This window comes from Cynocephalus volans, chromosome 8 (genome assembly GCF_027409185.1).
Source record: "Cynocephalus volans isolate mCynVol1 chromosome 8, mCynVol1.pri, whole genome shotgun sequence".
Lineage (NCBI taxonomy): Eukaryota > Metazoa > Chordata > Mammalia > Dermoptera > Cynocephalidae > Cynocephalus > Cynocephalus volans.
In genome coordinates this window covers 124,428,212-124,442,262 of record NC_084467.1, presented here as the reverse complement: position 1 = coordinate 124,442,262, position 14,051 = coordinate 124,428,212, and the positions used below count along the sequence as shown (strand labels likewise).

Below are 14,051 nucleotides of genomic sequence, written 5' to 3'. Positions count from 1 at the left end.
GAAGGTACAAAATCTTTTCCACAAATTTTGACTGAGGATTTGGTCACTAAAAACTACAAAGATCATGAAAATAATCTCATAATTTAAAAATCATATTCAACTCTTCAGCTAAGTCTCACTCTTCCTAAACCAACTATGCCCAACTTCAGTTCCTTGAAAGTGCTATGTTTTCATTAGTTTCAAGAATTTATATATATATGGTTCCCTTTGTTCAGAACATTTTCAATCCCACTTCCCACTCCCAGCTTTGGACTGATTAATTCCTACTCATCCTTCATGTCTCAGTGTAAATATCACTTCCCCAGATAGCCCTTCCCAAAACCTCTTGTCCAGATTAGGGGTCCCTACCTTATGCTGCCAGAGTACTCTGAACCTCCCATATTTTCTCATTGAACTATGAAAACTGTTATTTAATGTATGGCTCCCTGGACAGACTGTAAGCTTTGAGAGGGCAGAGACAGCATCTGACTTATTCATTACTCTATCTGCAGTGCTGAGTGTACGGCAGGAAGAAGCAGCTCTATAAATATTTGTTGAATTAAATGAATGCAGAAGGACCAGTTAGATTGGTTAATTATAATCTAGTTCATACTCACATTGAACACTACAATTCTTTTTATTTTATTTTTTTGGCAGCTGGCCAGTATGGGGATCCGAACCCATGACCTTGGTGTTATAAGGCTGCGCTCTAACCAACTGAGCTTAACTGGCCAGCAAAGTACTACAATTTTTGATAAGCTCATTGCTTGTTCACTCATTCACATTCCAGTAGGATGTTTCAAGTTCAAAATCTAAACCCTTTAGTATTACCCATTGCATAAGATTTAACTCTGTTGCTCGGATAGGATCACGCTTTTACTCTGTAATCTTAATATTAAAATGGTACTCAGATGAAAGCCAAGTTGCTCTAAGTATCTGTTGTGTTTACTGGTCTTCACCCAAAAGATGTTTTTGAAGAATTTCATAGCTTAAAAAGAAAAAAAAGTATAGAAACTACATATGTAGTCTAATTCACAATTTTATCAATGACAATCCTGTGGGTCAGATAAGTTAAGTGATTTGTTCAGGATTAGAGAGCTAGATAGTGCTAGAAACAGAAGAAGGAAGGAACCAGGACCCCCAGTTCTCAGGCTGTCTTTCCATTCTGGAGTCTTTCTGGTCCATTAATTGAGAACGAAAATGCTACCATGTCACCTGTAAAGCTTTTTTAAAGTATAGGTTTTCAGACCTCTACTGTATTAGAAACTCAGGTGAAGCCTGGGCCTTCAAATATGAAAAAGTTCCATGGGTGATTCTTATCCCAGTAAAGATCAGAACCACTAATTCAATCAATCAAGCATTGTTTGCTAAACACCTATTCTGTCCCTAGCAGTATGTTTCTGCTCTGAAGGCTCTTATGAGGGGACAAGATTTACTTATACAAGCAATTAGAGAAGAAAATAAGACTGTGTATAATGAAGTGCTGAATTAGCTAAATGAACACAAATTAAGTGCTAAATTCAGAAAAAGTAGGATGGGAGCTCAGGCTTGAGAGATGGCTATTTGTAGAGATAGAATAATGAATAGTAGGTCCCTTAAGATAAACAAGGATGAATGTTTTCAAACTGTGCCCAGCAGGAGTCCTAAGGATATTGTGGAAATGCCTCAAGTGCTACTGTGAAAGTAGAGAGAGGATGCTCTCCCTGCCTTACATCCAATTTCAATCAGAACAGCTCCACTTTTACACTTAAAAAAGAATACTGAAGGCTTTGATAAATTTGAAGCCCTTCTTATTTTACTAATGCAAAATTTAAAAATAAAAAATCTATGGCAAAGTAACTTGTCCTAAAGTTAACAAAGCTAATTAGTAATATAGAACCTAGGTCTCTAAACTCCCAGGTCCCTTTTCACTCTACCACTCCATATACCACAGCATTGCAAGAGAGGGGGCAGTGTGAGCACAGGTACTCACAGAATATCCCAAACACAATGGCCTGATCAAAACAACGGATTTAGATTTACTTTCAGGTCATGTGTGTCAAATTGGAACTGGGGGTGAAGAAGTGGGTATAGGTAGAAGGACCCAGGCAAGCTCCAGGATAAAATATAGCCACCCTCCCGAAGCAGGTCTTCAAGTTTTAGGGAGACTTTTAAAAATTAAAACTTGATAAAAGAAACGATGTATTTGTGGTGGGTCCATAAGGAGACTTCCCTGTGGTGGAATTGTTAAGTCACACTATTTTTTCTTTTTTTTTTAAAGATGACTGGTAAGGGGATCTTAATCCTTGACTTGGTGGTGTCAGTACCAGGCTCTCCCAAGTGAGCTAACCGGCCATCCCTATATAGGGATCCGAACCCGTGGCCTTGGTGTTATCAGCACACGTTAAGTCACACTATTTAAGGAAGTAGTAAAAGATAAGAATGCACAGGCAGGGGTGGGGGCCTATATAATAGAATGCCTTGAAATCAAGGACGAGTTTATATTTGCTCCAATGCACCACCTCCATTGTATAAAGTTTTTGGAAGAGCCCTAAGAGGGTACAGTCCTTCTCCCAAGGTGCTGGCTGCACATAGAAATGTACAACCTACAGTAAGGTGCCCCACAGAACAAATCAACTGCTAAAGCATCTCCTTCTCTACAGCCGTGCAAGTAATAAAACTGCTGATTTTATGCTTGTACTCATATAAGAAATACTATCACGGTACTTTAAAAATGATCCTGCTATCAATTTGTTACTCCCCATAGCATCCTTCTAACAGTGGTATCATTACCACCTTATTGTTGAAGGAAACAACCACAGAGGTCAGTACCAAAGCCAAAATGAGATGTCTAGAATTTACAGTGTTTAGACTCATTGCTCAGTCCACACACCAAGTAGCACAAGCATAAACATCAACCCTGATTTTCATATGTTTATCACACATTTAATTCACTAAAAAATGTTCAATATTCATAGGGAATGTAACCTAATAAGATCCACCCAATCATGTCTCAGACTGAATTCAATGCCTTATTCCCCATCTCCCAACTTCCCAACATCTGTTCATGCACTGCTCTTCTCTGGATAACCCAAGCCCACTTAACCTTGACGTTCCCTTTACCTATAACTAGCTGCTAAACACTTTAAAATAAGGGCTCTGATCATGGCACTGTCCAGAACAAATAAAAAAAAATTCAATGTCTCCCCACTGCCTAGCAAATGGAATCCAAACTCTTATACCAATACAGAGCATTCAAAGCTCTCCCCAGTAGAGTTCAGACCTGCCTTCCACCACTCCCCAGCATGCATCCTAAAAAATAACTAGACTGGAAGTCTTGCTATTCCCTAAACACACAGTGCTTATTAAAGCACATGACCTTGGGAAAGTCATTTAGTCAGAGCTTTATTTTACACAACTATAAAATGGGTATAATAATATTTGCCTGAAAGGACTAACTGAGGTAATGAAAATGGGCATGCTGCTATAAATGTTAAGGTAATATAAAAATACAGACATTATCATTATGTCATGGTTATGGTAATTTCATTTTATTTATACCTGCCTTGCTCCAGAAAGGATGTAAGGCAGCCAACATAAAACATGAAATAATAAGAATTTAAAGATGGAAGCAATAACAGAAAGACAAAACAAATATAAAGACATAAAGTGGAACTGGGAATGAGGATAAAAGAAATGCATCCTATAGGGTTGGCCAGTTAGCTTAGCTGGTTAGAGCGTGGTACTGATAACACCAAGGTCCAGGGCTAGATCCCTATACCAGCCAGCTGTCAAAAAAGAAAAAAAAAAAAAAAAGAAAAGAAAGAAATGCATACTGTAACTGCCTATGTATTTGCTTCTTCCTTTCAGGTTAACAATTTGGCCTAAACACTGTAGTTAGACAACTCAGTGTCCACAAGACTAAAAACAAACCCACAGGTCAGAAATAGTTTCTACTGTAAGGTCTAGGCAAGTTGTTATAACATCAAGGTCAAGGGTTTGGATCCCTTTACTGGCCAACCACTAAAAAAAAATAAAATAAAAAAAGATAAAGACAGGGCTGGCCTGTGGCTCACTCGGGAGAGTGCGGTGCTGATAACACCAAGGCCACGGGTTCGGATCCTACGTAGGGATGGCCGGTTGGCTCACTGGCTGACCGTGGTGCTGACAACACCAAACCAAGGGTTGAAATCCCCTTACTGGTCATCTTTTTTTTTTGACCGGTAAGGGGATCACAACCCCCAGCCCAGTGTGGTCTGCACCACACTCAACCAGTGAGTACACCAGCCATCTCTATATAGGATCCGAACCCGCGGCCTCAGCTCTACCAGCGCCACACTCTCCCGAGTGAGCCACGGGGCAGGCCTGAAAAAAAAAAAAGATACAGACTTGGCAAGAATTTCTCCCAAAAGTCCATATTCCGTGTCATTTAACTGGACAATATCTTCAACATCTTTATCATGGATTATCTATTTCATTGCATCATCATTAGAGTGAAAGCTTCTTGAGGTCAGGTAATTATTTTATTATGTTTGTATCTCTAGCAACACTTATAACAATTAGTCAATAAACCAAATATCTCAATATCTATATACTGGTTTCTATGGACCCAATCTCTTCCTATTTCAAACCAACTTGCACACCACCACGTTAATCCTAAAACTTCACTTTTATCACAACAGCCCTTAATTCAAAAACCTCCAATAGCTTCCCTGCACACAGAGCAAATGTCTTCCTATTCTTTACCTACAGAGCACGATATTGAACACAGCCTCCCCTGCAATGGCCTTCCCTGTCTTCCCATTCCTTTAAATTATTTTTGCTCTTTAAAGTTCAGCTTCAAAGTTTACATGGAACCTTCTCCTGACCAGCAGCAATGTGGCAGAGGGAGAGATTGAGGCGGGTAGGAGGGGACTAGAAAGTCAGAAGTCTTGTGTATTCATCTGTTTATTCAACAGGTAAGTGACTATGGGCACATCACTAAACCACTGTTAGAATATTTCCTCATCTGTGAAGCAAAACTTTAGGATAGCTTTTATCTAAATTGTCTTCCAGCTATAACATTATGGAACACACCTCGATCTCTTCCCCCATCTTCATTATCTGTTACACATTTTAATATGTAATTATATGCATTGTTATTAAATTTTGCCTGCTTAAGTATACATACCAACTCCTCCACAGCAGTTTTATATTTCCTTGTTATTCCTAAAGAAGACTGGCATAGAATCAGGCACATGGCATATACTTTTTATAAGCTAAGAAATGTTTAAGATAACTATTTTTAAAGATTGACTATAATCTTGCTTACTGCAGTATGAATCAGTATACAAAAAGCAATTTTTTTCATTAAGCAGACCATTAAAATAAATGTACTAAAACAAGAAAACAACTAAGTCACTTTTCTCTCTTAGAGTATACTCACTTAAAGCCATCAGTACAACTCTATTATTTAAGGTGACCACATGGTAAAGCACAAATGAGTTTTGTTTTTTGGAGGCTGCCTGGTACAGAGACCTGAATCCTTGACCTTGGTGTTATAACATCACACTCTAACCAACTGAGAAGTCTTTTAACGTACAAAACTTAATATCCATTTTCCAGCCCCATTCATTCCTATTTATATTTTCTAGTGCAAAGAGAAAACTCACTAGCAAAAAAAAAACCAAAAAAACAAAAAAACTACCATAATCTCTTTTTACTCTTATTTTACAGGTTTAATTTTATACACTATTTCTATGATCCCAACATAAAAACCAATAAAATTACAGAGAATTATGAAATAAACCATGTGACAAATTAAATTGCACTTGCTAAGACATTCAGCATTGTAGGCTAAGTAAAGCTACCAGAAATACTCATATTGAGCTTAGTCTTGGACTTTTCACATTGTCTTTTATTTTAATTAAGATAATGTATCCTCTCTGTATGCATATAGTTTCCTGGACAATACTTTAGAAGAGAATCTGATAAATCTAGAGGTTTGCTGATTCTTCTTTTGCTCAATTACTAGTCTTTTCAGCAAAATTTAGGTGACACTAAAAGCTTGAGTGTTTGCCTAAACACACAAAAAAAAAAATTAAAAAGAAAAAAACAAAGGAGCTATATCAGTCACTGACTATACAAAGAAGATATCCTCTCAATGCTCAATAAATGAACATCCTAAAGCAAAAACACACAGAACCCTACAAACCACATGCATTGTACGTAAAGAGCTTCTCCAAACCAGAGGTTCTGAAACTTAAGACAATATTCATATTTCAAACTCTAAATGTTGTCAATGGATCAGTAAGACAGGCAATGGCTCCCCTCTTGTGATTGTTTTGTTTCCAATGTTATTACTGCTGAAAGAGTTCTTAAGAGCTCATTGCCAGTTTAGAACACGGAAATAGTTCAGGACAAAATAAAACTGATTTATTTCTAAAAAGAAAAATCTACCAAGTTATTCAATTATCTTTATTCACAAAATGTCAATAATGTGCAAAAGACATTCAAAAGATGCATAAGGAAACTGCTACCCTCTATGAACCTTAATTATAAGTCTTTCAACCACTTGGAAAGATATTTATATTATTTAAGCAACATTTTAAAAATAAGAGTTAAGCAAAATTTTCGCCCAAACAGTTTCTTAAAAAAAGGAAAAGGAAAGAATGTATTCAGGAGGGATACAGAAACTCAAATAAGGCAGATGTGTCAGTGAATCAAATCCACAACTTTCAACTCTAATGCCTAATATTAGATTTCCTTCAAGAAATAAATAATAAGATGTTTGCTCAGGCATTTGGCATTTAAGGAGGCATCAGAAACAAGAATGTGGGTGACCAAAAAGGGGCATGTTTTGTCTGTGACTTGTTCTATTCTCTACACATTAAACATTTCAATAGTTTTAAATGCATTCATTTCCATTAGGAAAAACGCACTCCTGTTTAAAATTAGGCTTCATATCAAGTCTTTACTAATCACAAAAACTATGTAACTGAACCAATATTGATAATATAAAAGCAAACTAATGCCAGTCCCACATCATTATTTTTAACAGTGCTTGAAAGAAGACTAATATGCAAAGACTAGGGCTGTGGGCTTCCAACATTAAAAACAAAACAAAAATAACTGATAACAAGGCAATCACCACTACATAATATTAGTCTTCTAAGTACAAAAGAAACAGATATTCATGAAAACGAACGACCAATTTAAAAAACACAACTAAATTCAAGATCAAGCAATACAGTTTCAAGAAACATTCAAATATTTCATTTTTTAATGAAAAACACTTATGAAACATATTTCCAGTTCTGTCATTTTAGAACCACCTGCATAAGATACTCAAGGCTCTATTAAATATCTTTGGTGGTTTAATAAGAGCAATTTAACATTTTGAGCCCTAAACTTATTCCAAAATCCACTGACCAGATGAATGACAGATTAACAATTATTTCAACCTAGGCAGCAATGAAACACATTTTATTCCTTCTGCTTTATACTACCTATTTACCCGTTGATACAAAGAATAGTAAATTAAATAATAGCCACTGTTTATTTTTTCCTTGACTACTGGATTTTTGACAATGACAAAATGAAAGGAACTAGAAATTAATTTGGCGGAAGAGGTTAAAAATTACTTTTACAGTAATGGCTTGGAAGCAGAACAGTCCTTTAGAAATTAAAAACATTTGGTCAGTTGTCATATGAATTTTAAAATCCTTAATTCAAAAGTACCATTATAGTTAATAGGTGGAATAAGTTAAGAAAGTGACAATGGATTTTCTAGAAACTTGTGGGAAGCTGCCTGACAGATGCAAAAAAAGACAGGCAGGTTTTTAAGCTTATGATGGCTAAAAAGTAACCTAAAATACCCTGTCAAGCTTTGTTCACATATTAGGGTTAGGAATAAAGTACAGCAATTCTATCATATTTCCAGGGCATTTTAATCACCACCTTAAGAAAAACTAGTTAAAAAATATGAGAAATGCCTAACAAGAAAATCTACTACTGTGTTAAAAATTATAAGTGTAATCATTACCTTGCAATGGAACAATTTTAAAAATCACTAATCAATCAAAACAAAATGCACAAACTAGTCCAGACTAATTGAAGACAAATCCAAAAAGAATTTTGCATTACTCTTAAAAAAACTGTTTTCAAAGCATATGCTTTCCTGTAAGTATTCTACCTTATTTTAAACACTATCATTTCAATCTAAAAGAATGTATAGCCCTCATACTCTTCAACTCTACTTTATTCACTGAAACAGATTCTAAGGCAAATGCTCTCTCCATTAGCTTGGGCCATGCTCTGATTAAGCTAAGAAACACAGCTTCTTATAGGAGTTTGGGAGGATCACAACAAACTTATCTAAAATAAGAATGTATACAGCTCATTTCTACGATTATATTTACTTAAAACCCAGTCTCCATTTGAGAATTTGAGGAAATAAATTTTTATAACAGCATGGAAAGCAAACCAAAATATAAGGCCAGTTAACAATATCCATCCTTTTCTGTATTACAGAAACCGTAACTGTGAAATTTTATTTGAAATTTTGTTTGTAAAATGCGATATACATTTTATCATCTTGGATAAAATATATCTACAGCCTCAGTAGTGTTTAAATTGCAGCTATAAAGGAAATTGTCCCAAGATAAATGGTTTCCCTATGAGAAGGCTTCACTGCTACACTTCACCTCAAGACAATAAATCAAATTAACTGCACCTTGTCCTCTGTACAGTGACATCATCAGTTTCACCACATCTTTGGAATCGGGTGCAAAAACATATACTATTTAAAGTCTGAAATTATATTACTGCTTTCTGTCCATCTGACCTCATGCTTCAGGTCTCTGAAGCAGTTATTCACCTGAACATTCTCATGAAAGCTACAGATTTTTTTTTCCCCCGCTGCAATCAGGGCCTGCCCTATTGGGGGTGAAAGAAGAAAAATGGTGAGAACTTGTCATTTGAGATTAGATTGCTTTTAGTCCATCAAATCCAGAATTTTGTTATCAATTAAACTGAAGAATAATGTCCCACAAAATATGTAGCTAGCAACTCACTATAAAGTGCCTTAACATAGTTTCAAATACCTCAAGTTATTAGAGTACTGGTGTTAAACACCAGTCCTCTATTACTTCCCCCTACTAGCAACAGTAAACAACCACCAAAAAGAAGTAACGCCATTCAAAAAAAAAAAAGAGTTACAACTACACAAAATAAAAATGTTAAAGAAATCTTTACCACAGAAAATATCAAAAATAAAACTTATTTTTCTTCTAAACAGTAAAAATTAATCTGCCTTTCACAGGTTAACTGCCCTAAGTCTAGACAACATATAAAATCAATTCTGACAACTTAAAGAGGGGCGGGTATGCTGGGAAGAGAATAAGTTACAAGATCAGGGTAGACACAATGCCTGTGTTTATTCTTCTATTTTAACTCATTTAACCATGGCACAAACACTCAAAGAAAACATAACCCCATTTCTGTTTTCAGTAGTGCTACAATAAGCAAATCTATGCTTATCTAGTAGTAGAAAACTAATGTCAGCCCCATTTTAAATTAAAATGAAGAGGTTGGAAAAGGAGGACTACAGTGAGAAATTTATTAAAGTGTTGCTAATTAGAATTTGTAAAACACTTAACTACTCCACAACTGGGGGGGGGGGGGAACACGACTGTACTGGTATTAGGAATACTGCAGGACTTTACGAAGCCTGGAAGTGTTTAACTTGGGAGTGGGGAGTAAGGGGGAAACTATCCCCAAAACAAAGTGATCTATTTGGATTAAACCAAAATAAATTTCACAGCCTCTGAAAATGAGAAATAAGGCAGATTTTTTTCCCCCTAGGCCCAATATTACTGTAAACTATAACGAAGTCTCTTTTAAAAAAAAAAACAAACCACTACAGAGTTGATGCTTAGCTAGGGGCTGTTTTAATGCTAGGAAGTCCCCAGGAGGGTTTGTTTTGCCCGCGGAGGAGGGGTAAGTGTGGAAGTTGGTGGGGGGAGTCATTTTGGTTATTAGTAAATAAATCAAGCAGCAGAGAACATGAGGCCTAGGCAACTGCTAGAGGAGCCAAGGCCTAGCTCTCTCCCTCTTCCCAGAACAGCCTGGGTTTGATCTCAGAGCCCTGTGGATTGCCAAGGAAAAAAAAAAAAAGAATCATATCGAACCACAAAAGCACATGGGGCGAATGTAAAATATAAACACGGCGTTGGGCTGTGAGTGGCTGTTATTAAAGGTCTGAATTACTAAACATGAGAGGCGGGGAAAGCCAGGCGGCCATTTCAATAATATAAACCTCCCCGAATTAGACATTATTCAAATGAGAAGACGTCCGGATAAGCACAGTAGAGAGAACCCAGCATCCAGCAAGAAAACACCGCAACAGAAACAGGGAGGGGGCTCCCCGTCCCTACCCACCAACTCCCAACAGGAGAGGGAAATCAAGAATATTATCAACTTGTCAGGCCAGCCCGTACTGGGGCCGGAGGGCGGCCCTTTACATCCAAGTTCTCGGGAGGCCTCTTCGCGCTTCTGGGGCCTCGGAGCAAGAGGCCCCTGATGGCCACGGGCCCCGTCCGTCCCGGTTAGGAGCGGGGGTTGGGGGCGCAGAGGGGAGACGGAGATCAAACCACGCCAGGCACCTCCGACCCCACTCCCCCGTGAAGCCACCGCCGACGGGAGAGTGGGGGCTTTTCCAGGACCCGCAGGGACTGCTGACCGGCCCGGGGCATGTGAGCGGCCCGGGAGAACATCCCCTCTCCGAGGGGAACTTTCCCTGAGGGTCCCTTCCAACCCAGGCCACCGCCGAGAGGGCCAATTGGACTCCCGAGCGGGCTCCCCACCCCCGCCGCTCCGAGGCCACCTCGCAGCGCCCACGACCGCTCTCCGCTACCCACCTAGACCGCAGGCCTGGCTCGGGTCAGGCCGCCACACTGGGAAGGAGTGGGGTGCGGCCGAGGTGCCCTGGACCATGACCTCCGGGGCTCAGCCCCGCTCGGACCCCCGTGCGGCGCCGGGGCGCGGGCAAGGCGCTTCCCCCGGGCGCACTCCGGATGCCCTCCGGGCCGACCCCTGCAACGGGCAGCACCCCCCCCCACCGGGGCCCGCTCCCGGGGGGGAGAAGCGTGTGGGTGTCCGGCCGCCGGGGTCCGCTCCGGCCCCGCCGCCTCCCCGGTATTGTGCTGGCCGCCACCTCCATCCCCCTCCACGCCCCCCCACCCCGCTCCCGCCGGGCCCCGGCCGTCCGCCCGCGCCCCGCCGCGCCCCGCCGGCCCAGCAGCTATGAATATGTAAAATGTCTTTATTGTCCTCTCCCTCTGCCCCGGCCCCGCCGCGGACCCGCTCGGGTTCGGGCACCGCGGCAAGGAGGCGGTGGCGGCCGGCGGAGGAGGAGGGCCGGTGCCGGCGGGCGGGCCGGAGAGCCGCCGGCGGGGTGGGCCGGGGGCAGGAGGAGGGCGGTGAATCGCAGCCCCCTTTGCCCCTTGTCTTCCCCCTCCGCCTGCCGCTCCGAGCCTCTTTCCCCCTCCGCTCGGCGCCCGGCGGGGGCTCCGTGCTCCCCGGCCCCCCATCTCCCCGCTGTTAATTATAATAATCCTGAGTACTAATAAATTATGCTAAGTCGAGGGGGGGGCAGCGGGAGCCGGGGTTGAGTATGAATATGAATATGTAAAATGCTGTAATGATTACCTGCTGCTGCTGCTGCCGCGGCTGAACTCTCATCTTGACTCGCTGCTCCTCCGTCCGCCATTTTGAATATTTTAACCAAAATCGCCCGGTCGATAAACCCTCCCTCGCTCCCGCTCCCCTCCCCCCTCCCACCCTGCATGCCTCCTCCCTCCTCTTCACCCGGTCCCGCTCCCTCCTCTCCCCGGGCGCGCGCCAGGGGGCGCGCGAGGCCGTCTCTGCTCACCGCCAACCCCCTTTGGAGAGCTCCACCCCCCTCGCGCGCCCTGCGCACGCGCTTCGGACGGCAGCCGTCTTTCGGCAGCTAAAGCGCCCTCAACCTGCCAGTCACTCCTGTTCATTTTTTGTCGCGGCTCTGCACATGCGCGATTGAAATGATGTCGACGCATGCGCCCAGTTAGCTTCGCGTCCCTCCTGAAGTATAACGACTATAAAGAGTAGTATGTCGGACGTGTGTGTCTTCTTACAGTTCTCACTTCTCCTCCAGTCTTATTCCCCTGCCGGCTATGCTCTCCCCCGCCCCCTGTGGCCAATGGCTTTGCAAAAGAAGGGCAGGGGACACAGCGGCCAAGGGCGTGGAGGGTCCGTGAGCGGACTGGCGCCCGCGTCCTCTCCGCTCCGCACTTTCTTCAGGCTTCCCGCGCGGTCGAAACACAGACAACAATGGAGGGACCGCTCCCTGCTAGGTAATTTCCGGCCCTGTGGGCAGGTAGGGGCGGAAACGCCCGCCGCGGGGAGCCGAGCTGAGGCACCTGCTGAGCCACGCGCGCGGGTCCCGCTTTAAATTTGAATCCGGACTAATCCCCGCCCTCAGCTCCGCTAATACAGGAGACCCGGCCCCTGCTAACGCGAGGGGGAGTGGCCTGTGGTGGTTTTAATTAGCCCCAAATCTCTTCTGCTCTATTTGTTTCTAACGCCCGGCGGGCGTCCTCCGGACTGGGCGTCTCTTTATTATTAAGTTGCTAATTTCCGCTCCTACCCTTCCCCTCGACTTTCACGCCCCTTGAACGCAGCTCACCCGATCGAAACCAACGACAGACCTCGTCTGCGAATAGGCTTCCTCCTCTTTTTTCGCTTTGGAACATCTTTTAAAATCTAGCAGTAAAGTGAATGACCTAATAAAAATGAAATCAACAGTAACTTCATCATGAATTTTACTTGGCTGTGTTTCTCAGAGTAAATATCATGGTGGGAAAAGGTTTCCCGTTGTAAATATATTTCTTTGGAACTAATAATGTTGCTGAGATTTATTCATCTTTGACGGCAAAATTCCCAGGACAGAAACCCAGATCTAAGTATTTTACGAATTCTTAATAAAGTCCTAAGATTTTTCTAGATTTTTTTTTAAGAGGAAAAAGAAAAGTGCATTTCATGGTAAGCAAAGAAAAGTTTTTTAAAAATCAGGCCTAGTTAGGCTGTCTTGACGTTTTTATGACTAGAGTTTAAATTGGGTAGAATTGCAGGTTCTACACTGGATAAAACTTTTTAAAATAATTTTTTAAAAACTGATCTCCAGGTGAGAGTCAGCAATATTTTAACGGCTAAATTTTTAATCGTGAGTCCTAGCATGCTCATTGAATTCCTTCCATCGTGCAAGTATAGTTAAAGCTGTTGTCAGTGACAGCCAGTTATTTGGGGTGAGACTGATTTATTCGTGATAATTAAGCCTTAGGGTACGTGCATGACTGTTGGAACCAAATAATTGGACCACCCTATAATCTAATTATTTCAAGCCATGACAACCAACACATGTTAAGGAAATGCAGAATTTAACCGTGTTACAATTAATCTGGAAATATGGCCTAAATTATATTCACCAGCATTACCTATAGGGGAAGACAGAATCATCAAACCTGTGTGAAATAAAGTACATGCCCCTGCTCTGAGGACAACGAATTTGAAATCATCTCCACTAAGAAAAAGAACTCAAATACCCTTATTTAAATTCCTATCTTCTATTTAATCTTGGTTTTGCTCTTTGATTCAAAAAGTAAATTAATATGACCTTCAAAAAGTCATTTAAGCTAGTGTATGTGCTATTCATTCTTTACTATTTTATTTCCGTAAAAGAAAATTTTCATGGAATGAATTTTTATTTAAGGAAGGATAGTTCTGTGAGGGAAAAAAAAAAGTTTAAAATAGTCTCTATCAATGTTTCAGTTTCCTCTTAAGAAAAATAGTTCTTTCCAATGGTGTCACCAGTGCCTAGCATGATGCCTGGGCACAGTAGGTGTTCATAAATATTTGTTGAAGAAAAAGTAGTAAACACACTTGTTACATATGTTAGGATTATTTTAAAAATTGATAAAGTCATTTATTCAACAAAAATTTATGAATATTAACATTCTGCCAGGAACTTTACTAGGCACTAGGATAGAAAAATGTGTAAGACACTGCTTTGACCCCAG

The 14,051-nt window shown here is 41.1% G+C and overlaps 1 protein-coding gene across 1 annotated transcript in view; it reads right to left on the bottom strand.

Moving 5' to 3' along the window:
- POU2F1 (POU class 2 homeobox 1) overlaps window positions 1-11,698 on the bottom strand; it is a 174,279-nt gene extending 162,581 nt beyond the window's left edge. Inside the window, exon 1 of the mRNA XM_063104270.1 lies at window positions 11,647-11,698. The gene's annotated coding sequence lies outside the window, so the exon portion shown is untranslated. The remainder of the gene's footprint in view (window positions 1-11,646) is intronic.
- Between the last annotated feature and the right edge of the window lie 2,353 nt (window positions 11,699-14,051).